Source organism: Pseudophryne corroboree, chromosome 2, assembly GCF_028390025.1.
Source record: "Pseudophryne corroboree isolate aPseCor3 chromosome 2, aPseCor3.hap2, whole genome shotgun sequence".
NCBI classification, from domain to species: Eukaryota; Metazoa; Chordata; class Amphibia; order Anura; family Myobatrachidae; genus Pseudophryne; species Pseudophryne corroboree.
Window position 1 is genome coordinate 467,920,870 of NC_086445.1, and position 14,289 is coordinate 467,935,158.

Here is a 14,289-nt window from a genome sequence, read left to right on the forward strand (position 1 = left end):
ATCCACTAGGACGTCAGAGAAAATGTGATTCCATGGTCCGTTTCTTTCACCCGTTTCTCCTTTGTTTTTCTCCAAGAAAAAAAAAAAGACATCCACTCGGAAGAAGATTTTGATGACCCTTTATACAGACCATTGATGAACTTTCTCACAGACATTTGATGAACTTTTAGAGACTTTAACTTTCTATGGACACTTGAAAAACTTTGCTTGCCACTTACAGCAAAGATACAGCAACCCGGACAAGACATCAACAAGACATCCATGGACAATTACACACATTACCATATGAATGCATTTATAACACGTTTCTTATCTTCATCTCTACGATCTTCAGGTAGTGACACACATAGTCGACAGGTAATATAGGTACATATATTAGCACTCACATATTTTCCCCCTTCATGTATCATCAACTAATGTGCACCCCATTTGTTGGAACTAAAAGCCGAAAAGAGCTCGGTAGAGTTTGTTAGCCCACTTACAGACCCTTAATACGGGATAAGAAGGATTCAATGTATACTTCGCAAAACCTCGAAGCTTGTACGGCACGGTGATACATGACCCCTCAGACATGAATTTTATACATACATGCATTTACTATCCCACTAGGTCATACATTTCCCACCTTCTCCTCTCCTCCCTACACCCAATCATATATAGGTATTTCACGGTATTATATATTTTTCTTCTTAAATTGTTTAGATAGTGGCAGTTATTGTTGACTGCCAAAGGGTGGACTGTCAAAGTCGAAAAATATCATGATGCATATGCCTTGTACTAACCCCTCATGCACATGCCCGCTGCGCGTGCACACACACTGCCGTGCGTGCACATATCCGCAATTTGCATAAAGATCGCTTCGGCAATCATGCGCGTGGTATACGCATTTACGGTAGAGTTTGTAAGCGCCTAGCGTGCGACTCGATCGTAGCATATTTAACCCATATAGTGTGTTTTGTAGTTAATATTCCCCTGGACAATGTCAGCGAGTATGTTTAGTTTAAACTGTTCCTGGACAGAGAGATTCCTCTTTACATGATAGGAAGGGTCAGACAAAGGTTGAAAGGTGGTGTCTAGTATCCAGCTGTAGGGTATTTTAAGGGTAACATTCCGATGCTAGTTAGTAAAGGATCACTCGCTCCTGCGTATAGTTATGTACAAATGTAGTTTATGAACATTAACTGTATTTGCTGTAAATTACACATGCGGCGGGAATCCTGAGGATACCTCCCACCAGAGCAGTTGGGGAAAGACACAGCCCACCTGTTCAAATCCACCTATGACCTTTGCTATAATGTGGAGACACATTCCTGTGTCCAATGAACAATGAGATTACAAGGTACCATTGTATTGTGAATGTATGTTGTGCTATATAAAGACCACCATTGCCTGGCCAGCCTCACTCTCTCTGAAGGCTTTCTCCCTGAATGCTGAGGACTGGATCCAGGTCACGCTTTCTAATCATCCCCACGTATGTATTATTCTCTGTAGCCATTTTGTTTGCCATTTATGTTCTCATTTGTTCGCAATTGTTCACATTATTTTCTGTTATTCTGTTTAGATTTCTATGTTAGTTTGTAGTGTATAACTTGTATTGTGTTTCCCTTTTTCTCTAAACCATCCACGGCGGTGTTAGAGCTACTGTGGTTTTTAAATCCAGGTCGTGTTTTTACTGTTTATTGCAAAGGGCTTTTCTTAGCGTCTCAATCGCTCAAACAGCATACACATTGTTAAGGTTTTTAAACGTTACATCATTGTAGTATCTGACTACTAAGGTTTAGAGAATAAGCATATTCTTACTGTGTTTTATTAATAAGGTTTACTGCGTATCATTCTGTGAGCATCTGCGCCGATCGTGTCTCACTCTCACGGCGCAGCGTCCGCTATGCCAATAGCGTAGCAGTACGGTACTCTGTGCGCCTATAGCGTGCTTGATACGGAGCGTGAATCCGTGAGCGTACGTGTCGCGCCCACGGCCTAGCGTCTGTTACGTTAAGTACGTACCCCTACGGTACTCAGTACGCAAATAGCGTACTCAGTCTGTAATAGTGTATAGCTTTATGTTTAATGGTAATAATTGACATTATCATCTTCCTTAGGGATCACCACAATTCTGGCCTCTAACATCTCTGGAGGAAGAGAGTCGCCATGGATAATCCCATTAAACAGGGACTGAAGGTGGGGGGGGGAGAGAAGATCAGAGAATTTTTTGTAATAAAGAGCTGTGAACCCATCCGGGCCAGGGGATTTACCAGTCTTTTGCATGAGTATAGTTTGGGCAATTTCCTCCACTGAAATCTCCCTGTTAAAATGATCCATGGCGTCCTGAGGTAATCTAGGTATATTAGAGGCTGAAAGAAAATGGGAGATTAGATCAGAGTATGACGGAGAGGAAGAAATTGGCGAGGGGGGTGGGAGGTTGTACAAGTCAGCGTAGTAAGATTGGAAGGCAGCCCTAATGGCGGTAGGGTCATGAACTATCTGATTGAGAGGGTCCCTAATAGAGATGTTAGTTTTGGCTCTCGTGGAGCGGAGTCGTGCCGCCAGGATCTTGTCCGCCTTATCTCCCTTCTCATAAAAAGACTGGCGGAGCCATTTGAGATGTTTAGCCACTCGTCTGGAGAGAAGGAGGTCAAGTTCCGCTTTGACAGTACGGAGTTCAGACAATATAGCCTGGTCGGAGGACGCCTTGTGCTGGGTCTCAAGGGTGTGGAGTTTAATAGAGAGTTTGTTAAACTGGGTGAGTGACTGTTTTTTGGCTGTCGAGGCCAGGCTGAGGAGGTGCCCACGAAGAACTGCCTTGTGTGCCATCCAGAGGGTGGACCTAGAAATGTCAGGGGAGTCGTTCAGGGTAAAATAAATAGTCAGAAAGCTTGTCCCGAAGATGGGAACGCATCTCCGGGTTGTGAAGGAGGGAGTCGTTAAGACCCATGTCATGGGACAGGGGTGAGTGAGGAGGCCCGAGAGGTCGCAAGAGATAGTGGCATGGTCAGACCAGATTAATGGGTGTATATGGGCAGTGTGGAGATTCAGAACAAGGTCATGGCTGAGCAGGACCATATCGATGCGGGAGTAGGAATTATGAGGAGCAGAATAGAAGGTAGTCACGCGCAGAGGGATCTTTTATCCTCCAGGAGTCGTAGAGGAGCTGGGATCGCATGAGACGGAGGAGGGACCTAGAGCGGAGAGAGTCCGACGGGGAAGCAGAGGGTAGGGAGGGAGAGCGGTCTATATTTGGATTTAGAACAGAGTTAAAGTCCCCAGAAAGTATGAGGTCGCCTTGTCGGACTTGAGTGAGGAGGGTATCTAGTTTTGCAAAAAATAGCTCCTGTCGTTGGTTAGGGGCATAGATGTTAGCTAAAGTGCACAGTTTGTTGTTAAGTTTCCCCACCAAGACCAGAAACCGGCCATCCTTATCAGCGTGGGAATCTAGAAGCTCAAAGGTGAGGTGACGGGCAAATAGGATCGCGACCCCCCGTTTTTTGGTCGAATGATCACAGGCATGGTAAGAATCAAGGTATGGTTTACATTGTAGCGTAGGGTGGGAGTTATGTAGGAAATGAGTCTCCTGGAGGAAGACCAGGTCGCCCCTATGGAGTTTAAGGGAGGTGAAGAGCTTACCTCTATTTTTGAGGGCTATTCAGGCCCTTCACATTAAAAGAGACCCATGGGCAAACAGCAAAGAGGCAGGCAGAGTAGAAAGAGTGCAGAGCTCTGAAAGTAGGGGAGGGAGGAAGAGAAATAGAAGATAGGGATACAAGGCGTAAGACAGCGTGGTCAGAAGGGAGGGAGGAAAGTGGGAGGGAGGAAGGAAAGTGGGAGGGAGGGTAGCTGGTCATCCGGCGGTAGGGGCCAGGACCGGTGGTGCTGACAGGGGGAAGGGGTACTAGGTGTCGGGAAGGCACCTAAGTCAGCAAGAGGGCTAAAAGCCCTAAGGGGGCGCGGCATGGCATCCAGACGATGCATCACAAACCACGTAGCAAAGGGTAGGAAGCAGACTCCCCCCTGGGAAGACCTGAGGGGAAAAGCTAGAGAGAAAACAGGAACGAGGGACAGAAGGAGCGCCAGCTCCAGAGAGAAATGGAGGAAGAAAAAATATACGTTATGGTAAGAACTTACCGTTGATAACGTGATTTCTCTTATGTCCACAGGTATCAACAGGATAACATTGGGATATTGTCGAGCAACAGCAAAAATGGCACCAACACGGTCACGAGCTTTCTGGCCTCCCAGGATGCATTGGGGCCTCCACTATATAGTCCCGCCCACTGACTCAGTCAGATCAGTTCTTTCCACAGCGATTTTAGGCAGGAACATTAAGTAGAGACCTGTACAGGCGATAAGAACACACATGCACACCCTTCCATACAAGGAGGAAGAGGTTTTTAGTGTTTGTCTAGATCCTCAAATCAGATGCGTCAGGGTGGGATCCCTGTGGATACCTGTGGACATAAGAGAAATCATGTTATCAACGGTAAGTTCTTACCGTAACGTATATTTCTCTGGCTGGGTCCACAGGATTATCCACAAAATAACATTGGGATTCCCAAAGCCATTTTAGTGGTGGGGACGCTCCTGATTGCACAGGAGGACCTTTCACCCGAAGTCTGCGTCATAAGAGGCAAAAGTATCCAAGGCATAATGTCTGATGAATGTGTTTATGGAAGACCATGTGGCTGCCCTACATATCTGTTCTGCTGATGCACCCTGTTGTGCTGCCCAAGAAGGACCTACCTTACGTGTAGAGTGTGCAGAGACATTAGCCGCAATAGGGAGATCTGCATGAGAATAAGCTTCAGATATTACCATCCGGAGCCATGTCGCCCAGCGTCTGTTTACTAGCAGGCCAACCTCTCCTATGGAATCCGTAAAGGATGAAGAGGGAATTGTTTTCCTGATGGCACTAGTATGATCTATGTAAGATTTTTAAAGCCCGGACCACGTCCAGTGACGCTTCTCCCACAGATAGTCCCGATACCTAAAAAGCTGGGACTACAATCTCTTCATTCAGGTGAAACTTTGACACCACCTTTGGAAGATAACTAGATCTTGTTCTGAGAACTGCTCTGTCTGGAAAAAAACTTAGGAAAGGAGACTTACATGATAATGCTCCTAAATCTGACACTCTTCTGGCTGACGCCATTGCCAGTAAAAAAAGAACTTTAACCGTTAACCACTTAAGATCCGCTCTCTCAAGCGGTTCAAACAAAGGACCCTGGAGAAATTTAAGAACTAAATTCAAATCCCAGGGAGCTGCAGGAGGAACAAATGGAGGTTGAATATGTACTACTCCTTGGAAAAATGTACGTACATCCTGTAGGTCAGCAATCTTCTGCTGAGACCATACAGTCAACGCTGAGACTTGCACCCTCAAGGAAGCAACCTTCAACCATTTATCCAATCCTGCCTGCAGGAAATCCAAAATTCTAGCTACTTTAAAAGATCTCGGATTGTAATTTTTTCCAGAACACCAATGAATATAGGCTTGCCATATTCTATGATATACACGGGCCGAAGAAGGCTTTCTTGCTCTAAGCATGGTTTGGTTTACTTGCTTTGAAAATCCTTTAGCCTCTAAGATAGAGGTTTCAACAGCCACGCCATCAAAGACAGGCAATCCAGATGACTGTGACAACAAGGACCCTGCATTAACAGATCTGGACGTTGAGGGAGCAGTATCGGTGCTTCCACGGACATTCTCAACAGATCTGTGTACCAATGCCTTCTTGGCCAAGCTGGAGCTATTAGAATGATTGCTCCTTTTGCCTGTATTATCTTTCTCACTACTCTGGGTAACAGAGATATTGGAGGGAACAGATATGCCAGCTGAAACCTCCATTCCACTGACAGTGCGTCTACCAGGACCGCTCCTGGGTCCCTTGCCGCTTCCCAATTTAGTACACCCGGGACAAATACTGCTGACAATGCCGGGAGATGGAGTTCCGCCCATTTTAGAATGGAAGTTACTTCTTCCATCAGACTCTTGATGCGAGTTCCTCCTTGATGATTGAGGTATGCTACTGCCGTCGCATTGTCTGAGCGGATCTGGACTGGTCTTCCTTGTAGATTGTCCTTTGCCTGAACTAGGGCCAAGTAAATGGCTCTTATTTCTAACAGATTTATCGGCAGGCGACTTTCCCTTGCGGTCCATTTTCCCTGGAACCATAGGCTTCCGAGTACCGCCCCCCAGCCTTGCAGGCTGGCATCTGTCGTCAGGACTTGCCACTCTTTTATCCAAAAGGGTCTCCCCTTGTTTAAATGGTCTGTCTGTAGCCACCATGCTAGAGACCTTTTTACATTTACTGGAATCTTTATCATCTGTTTTTTTATTGTTTGATGATTTCCGTTCCATTTGGTCAAAATGAGATGCTGCAATGGTCTGGAGTGGAATTGCGCATATTCCACCATGTCGAAGGTTGATACCATCAGACCCAACAGTCGCATTACTGCATGGACTGACATTGTCTGGGCTTGCAACGCTTCCTGAGCCATAACCTGCACCTTGACTATTTTCTTCTCTGGTAAGAGAACTCTCTGTAGGTCTGAATCCAATATGGCTCCCAAATGAACCATCCGCTGTGACGGATTCAGGGACGACTTCTCCTAATTTATGAGCCACCCGTGTCTCTGTAAACAAACTATCGTCTGTTGGAGATGGCTCAACAGTAAATCTTGCGACTGTGCTAAGATTAATAGGTCGTCTAGGTATGGGAATATTCTTATACCTTGTTTGCGCAGACAAGCTGCCATAACCACCATGATCTTGGTAAACACCCTGGGTGCTGTAGCTAGCCCGAAGGGCAGAGCTTGGAACTGGAAGTGTTCCTTGAGGATGGCAGACCTGAGGTAATACTGATGTGATAGTGCTATAGGCACATGTAGGTAAGCATCCCGTACATCCAGAGATACCATATAGTCTCCCGGTTCCATAGCCAACCTTATGGAGCGTAACGTCTCCATGTGGAACTTCGGGATCCATATGTAATTGTTCAACATCTTCAGATTTAGAATTGGTCGATACGACCCATTTGGTTTCTGGATCAGAAACAGATTGGAGTAATACCCCTGTCCCTTTTATGATGGAGGTACTGGGACAATCACACCCGACTGCAGTAATCTTTGGACTGCTTCTTGCAGGGCATTGGCCTTCGACTCTATACAAGACGGGCTGGTGCAAAAAAATCTTTGAGGAGGCTGCCTCCTGAATGGGAACCCATACCCCTGAGATACTACCTTCTGCACCCAGGCATCTGTTGTTGACTGTTGCCATGTGTGTGCAAATTGCAGGAGTCGGCCCCCAACCCTGGAATCCTCCAGGCAGAGGCCCGTCTCTTCAGGCTGAGGGTTTCTGTTCAGGGTTGGAAGCTGGCTTTTTGCTAGCCCACTGCTTCCTACCCCTTTTAAACTGGGGTTGTTCAGGGTCCTCTTTACCTTTCGCTTTGCTTTGCCAGCGAAATGAGCGAAATTTTAAACCCTTGGACTTAGGGTTATAAGTAGCCGGAAATCTGACCTTTGATTCAGCCTCTGACTCTAGGATATCTGATAAAGGTTTTCCAAATAATTTATTACCCACGAAAGGCAATGCTTCCAATTCCTTCTTGGACTCCGCATCTGCCTTCCAGGTCCGTAGCCAGACTGCTCAGCGAGCGACTACTGCCAGGGCTGAAGCTTTAGAAGCAACAGTGCCTACATCAATGGCTGCTTCTTCTAAATACTGGGCCGATTGTCTTAAACGGCAAAGACGATCCTCTTGCTCCCTAGTAGGAGAGGGGATGTCATTCTCTAGTTCCTCTATCCATTCGCCCATTGCCTTTGCTACCCAGGCCAAAGCCATAGCAGGTCTTACCACTGCACCCACAAGAGAAAAAATATTTTTCAATAGGCTCTCTACCCTCCTGTCTGTGACATCATTCAAAGAGGTAGATGACAGTGGCAAAGCAGATTTATGAACGAGTCGCAGAACATGTGCATCTACTTTTGGAGGAACTTCTCTCTTCGTACAATCTCCAGCAGGAAATGGATAATAAGAATCCCATCTCCTAGGAATCTTATACTTTTTACCGGGCGCTGCCCAAGACTCATCCATCATTTCCGTCAACTCCTCTGACGCTGGAAATTCAGCTTTCACTGACTTTGTTCGTTTGAATACAGGTGCTTTTGCTTTTAACGCCGTCTTGGCTGGTTCTTCCAGAGAAAGCACAGCCTTTACTGCCTTAATGAGTTCAGCTACATCATCTGAACTAAAGCTCTGCGACTGATCATCATACGGAGTTGAATCTATTGTTTCCGCATCATCATCCGATGTATCCTCTTGTGTAATCTGCCATACAGACGTATCTGTCCTAGTCTTACCTGCCCCTTGGTTGCTTGTAGAAGCTACTGGAACCAAACCATAGGAAGGGAGCTGCATGTATGGGTTCATAGTGTAACCTAACCCTTGAGGTGGTGCTACTGGATCTAACCTGTCCGCTATTGAAGACAGAGTCTTTGCGAACATATTCCATGGTGGCTCTACTGGAGTCTGAACTAACTCCTGTTTTTTACTTCGCTGAAAAGCGAAACAGTTTGCACACAAACCCTCATAAGTGACCAATTGAATCATATCAATTACCCCTGACTTACAAGATAAGCATGTTAGGGCTATGGGAGTGCTTGACAAATTCTCCTCATCACTTTTGCCGCTCACAGACATTTTTTCTGATATTGACTACACAATTTTGTGACTGAAAAACACCCTATAATCAGTATATAGAGGTGAAATCAATCTGACCACAGTGCACCTGATTTGAGGGTCAGAACAGGACTGACATTACACAAAAAAGTCAGCACACATACTAGCAGTCAGTCACATGTTAAAGCATTAGACACTGTCATATGAGAATACAACCTCCATAATAACTTATACATAAGTAGGAAAATTGTACTTCTATTAAACTGGTTCTTTTTTCAACATAACATGCAGAAAACACAGTAATATACAGGTCTCATATGCAATAGGTACTAAAAATTAACAATGCACACTAAGAAGTAGAAGGAATTTTTAGTACTGTATACCCTGCCTCCAGAGAGCGGGATACAGGGAGACTCACCACACTTCCATATCCAAGCAAAGACACTCGTAAGACGCTGAGTGGATTCAGACGCTACTGGTGTACACTGCCGCTCTTGGTAACTGATAACGGACACGGACGTTCACCAACGGACACGGACGCTGAGCGACTCCACGTGCATGCAGACGCTAAAGGCCTGCGACTCGGTCTGGGCGGGTTTATATCCAGTGTACACAACCGCAGCGTCTAAGCTGCGACCGAGTACCCTCGTGGTAGCGTCTGAGCCGGAAGTGAGGTCATTCAGTTCATGAAACGAGAGACACGCGGGAACTGGCAATGAACTCGGAGGAGGGACGGCCAGGAGAGCGTCTGAAACCTGACAAAACAAGATTTATCCTGCACCAGACTAGATATAATTGGTTGATTCAATAAACAAAAAACCAACTGAGCAGAAGAACCAATTGAGCCCCCATGGGCAGCTAATCTAACGTTGGAGGTGCTCCTAGGAATTACGTACCTGATACACATTAATTTAGTGGATGTGGAAGAGCCCACATCTCACCAAAAGAAAAGAAATTCCTTTGTTTGGAGCACTCTTAAGTAATCTATGTGAATGAAAAATTGAATTTATTAACACTTAACTTTTATTATTCCTTACTTGACTAAAATTTGAAAGGGGTATAGTATATACATCAATAAATAGATCCCTTTATAAACAGTGGTAAAATATAAATGAGAGCAATTACAGTAATTTATTATATAATAATGTAATTGCTCAAATAGAAAGAATTAATTAACAATGATAGTAATCTATCAGACCATTCAGGTAAGCAGCAGTAGTGATATTTTATACTCTCATATAGTCAGAGGATTCATGACCATTCAGATATCACAAGTTAGTTCAGACTAATTATATGCGTCTTATATTTTACCACTGTTTATAAAGGGATCTATTTATTGATGTATATACTATACCCCTTTCAAATTTTAGTCAAGTAAGGAATAATAAAAGTTAAGTGTTAATAAATTCAATTTTTCATTCACATAGATTACTTAAAAGAGTGCTCCAAACAAAGGAATTTCTTTTCTTTTGGTGAGATGTGGGCTCTTCCACATCCACTAAATTAATGTGTAAGAGCGTCTGAAACCCCCTGTTGACTTAAACTCCCAGGATCGCGGCCTCACCTAGTCCTGGCGCCTATGATCCCCAGAGCGTAGCGCTGTCACACTCAAGATGTTCGGCGCATCAACACACTGTTTGCAGTCTCCACCAAATCAGTGTAGCTGTGTCCTGACCCCTCTAGTAAGAGGAAGTCCATAGACTCACCGTCTCCCCATGCTCCGGCCACAGCCTGGTAACGTCTGCTGGACCTGCTAGAACATCCGACACAGACGCCCGTCGAGACAGCACTGTACCGCGAAGGTAAGCGTTGTTGCGACCCGGTGGGGAGTTGTTGGAGCGACTGTCTAATATGCGTTTAAGACGCTGTTAAGAGAAGTCGCTCAAACCAAAACAGTAAGTCTATAAAAATAAAGTAATGAAAACTTGAGGCTGCTTTCTCAGTAGCCCTGTGACCATGCGGCTTCCTGCCGCACCAAGCAAAAAACTGATCTGACTGAGTCAGTGGGCGGGACTATATAGTGGAGGCCCCAATGCATCCTGGGAGGCCAGAAAGCTCGTGACCGTGTTGGTGCCATTTTCGCTGTCGCTCGACAATATCCCAATGTTATCCTGTGGATAATCCTGTGGACCCAGCCAGAGAAAAAGACCAGAGCATGGAAAAACAGATCAGCACTATGTAACAAGGGGTAACAACATAACATTTGAGAACCGACTAAGGGATCAGGGAATAACATCCAAGGATTTTGAAGAAATTGAGGAGTCAGTAACCAGTGGCACCACAATAGGTTGGTTGATATGAAAAGCCGGCACAACCTTCGGAAGAAATTGCTGATGCGTCCTGAGCTCAGCTCTATCTCCATGGAAAATCAAGTAGGGGCTCTTGCAGGACAATGCCCCCAATTCTGACACATCTAGCAGATGCCAATGCCAACAAAGTGACAGCCTTCCAAGGAAGAACTTGACCTCAACCTCCTGTAAAGGCTCGAACCAATCCAAATGCAGGAACTGCAGCACAACGTTGATATCCCAAGGTGCCGTAGGAGGCACAAAGGGAGGTTGGATGTGCAGAATGCCTTTCAAGAAACTGTACTACTATGATGAGTGTGAATCCGCACCAGTACCACATAGATGTGTAAATATTAGAATGATATGATAACCAATATGTGAGCAGTTTACAACACAAGTTCAGAACTGCTTTTTGATTGGTGGTGCTCCCAAGAAATTTGTAGATGAACTACATTGAAGATAAGAGAAAAGACAAAAAACCTTTTTTGGGAGCACTCTTGATTATTGAATAGGTGTGATGTAGATAGAGATATAAGTAATTAAAACTTAACCTTTAATTGATCCTTTTATAAAAGATTTTTTTTTATATATATATAATATATGAAAAATATATATATGAGAATTGGCAATCAAATGATGCTGTTAATAAAAGGATCTTGTTGACCTTTTTAGCAAATGTAGTACAAGATCATTATGTAGGTATACCTTGGATAACTACATCAGTTATGGTAAGGGACGAAAAAGTGCAAGCAAATGATGATCAAGTCTGGAGATGGTGTCTGACTGTGAAAAAATGATTGGAAAGAGAGAGAGAAAAAAGGAGAGAAAGAAAAAATGAAGAAAGGATAGGGATGATAATCTCCTTGGGAAATGGCCCACTGCACCTGGTATTCTCAGGAGGTTGCCCTTCCTAGTACTGACCAGGCCATGTCTGCTTAGCTTCCGAGATCGGACAAGATCGGGCGTATTCAGGGTAGTATGGCCGTGGGCCGTTTGTTGAAGGAGAAGAAATTACCACTTCTGCTGTCTGTACTTTACATAAATCAAAACTGTTGATAGTTCGAAATTGTATTTCCAGATGAGAGAGTGTGTAAAGAATAGAAATTTGAATTTGAAGCGAGCGTTTGGAGAGAGACAGGAATGTGGATACTAAATATGATTTTTGGTGATAATTAAGGGATCCTGTTACCTGTCTTCTCACTATATGTATAGACTGGTAGTACTCAAATAGATACGGCTCACCAGGAGCTGAATGCTTACTTAATATTAACAATAAAGTGACAGTGCAGAAATAGATGAATGAAAAAAATGAAAAAAATGTATAATTAAATAATACATAAAGATTGTGCCCAAGACTTAAAAGATAAATAATTAATAATTAATAAACAATTAATGAAAGTACCGAGATGACAGTCCTTGTAGGAGCCAAGCTGACGGAGCTATAATAGTTTGAGACAATGCCCGTTGAATTTGCATTGATTAATTAATAAATATACAATTAATTGATTACTCTGAGAAAAAATGAAAAATAAAATAAAAAAAGGGGGAGAATGGAGAAACCCAATTAGAGCAATGCAGAGTTGAGATGAATCAGCTGATTAGTGCATAATGAGTTCATTGGATAAAAAATTTTTTGATGTAAGTTCATAGCAAACAAACAAAAAAACACATTGAGCTCAAGGCTGGCTCCAAAAATAACTGAAATCTTAATGATATGTAGAGGTAGAAGTTTGACTTTGATTAATTTGATTTGTTTGACAGACTAGGTTCATGAATTAAGAGAGACACACTTTTGAGCTCAAGGCTGGCTCCAAAGCATTACTATGGTCCCTATAGTAATAGATAAATGGATATCTGGTAGTTATCCTTAGTATATGCGGAGAATTCTTAAATAATAATGAGATTATGCCTTGTGGCAAAAGTGTACTGCAAGTACTGATAGCCCCAATGCTGTATTGATGTAAATTACATTTGCAGGTGCATGCAGTGCCACTTAGGACTAAGGCGAGGGGGAGAGGAGTATGCAGGTCCTTAGGCATGTAATGTTCAATTGCCCTGGTGGTCTAGTGTACTTTACCCCCACCACTAGGTTAGTGGTGTCTATTTAGGCATCCCCTGGAGTTCTCCGCTGTAAGTAATGAAAGCCGCGGCCGCCCGCTTCCGGATCGGGCGGTAGCGCGATGACGTCACTGAATGACGTGTTTCCCCGACGTACGTTTCACCTTACGAGGCTTGGTCACGAGAGCATCTCGAATGAGATGACCACCAGGGCAATTGAACATTACATGCCTAAGGACCTGCATACTCCTCTCCCCCTCGCCTTAGTCCTAAGTGGCACTGCATGCACCTGCAAATGTAATTTACATCAATACAGCATTGGGGCTATCAGTACTTGCAGTACACTTTTGCCACAAGGCATAATCTCATTATTATTTAAGAATTCTCCGCATATACTAAGGATAACTACCAGATATCCATTTATCTATTACTATAGGGACCATAGTAATGCTTTGGAGCCAGCCTTGAGCTCAAAAGTGTGTCTCTCTTAATTCATGAACCTAGTCTGTCAAACAAATCAAATTAATCAGTCAAACTTTTACCTCTACATATCATTAAGATTTCAATTATTTTTGGAGCCAGCCTTGAGCTCAATGTGTTTTTTTGTTGTTTTTTTGTTTGCTATGAACTTACCTCAAAAAAATTTTTATCCAATGAACTCATTATGCACTAATCAGCTGATTCATCTCAACTCTGCATTGCTCTAATTGGGTTTCTCCATTCTCCCCCTTTTTTTATTTTATTTTTCATTTTTTCTCAGAGTAATCAATTAATTGTATATTTATTAATTAATCAATGCAAATTCAACGGGCATTGTCTCAAACTATTATAGCTCCGTCAGCTTGGCTCCTACAAGGACTGTCATCTCGGTACTTTCATTAATTGTTTATTAATTATTAATTATTTATCTTTTAAGTCTTGGGCACAATCTTTATGTATTATTTAATTATACATTTTTTTCATTCATCTATTTCTGCACTGTCACTTTATTGTTAATATTAAGTAAGCATTCAGCTCCTGGTGAGCCGTATCTATTTGAGTACTACCAGTCTATACATATAGTGAGAAGACAGGTAACAGGATCCCTTAATTATCACCAAAAATCATATTTAGTATCCACATTCCTGTCTCTCTCCAAACGCTCGCTTCAAATTCAAATTTCTATTCTTTACACACTCTCTCATCTGGAAATACAATTTCGAACTATCAACAGTTTTGATTTATGTAAAGTACAGACAGCAGAAGTGGTAATTTCTTCTCCTTCAACAAACG

At 43.3% G+C, this 14,289-nt stretch overlaps 1 pseudogene; it reads right to left on the reverse strand.

The window, feature by feature from the left end:
- Positions 1-11,831: 11,831 nt before the first annotated feature.
- LOC135051377 (5S ribosomal RNA) lies at positions 11,832-11,949 on the reverse strand (annotated as a pseudogene).
- Between the last annotated feature and the right edge of the window lie 2,340 nt (positions 11,950-14,289).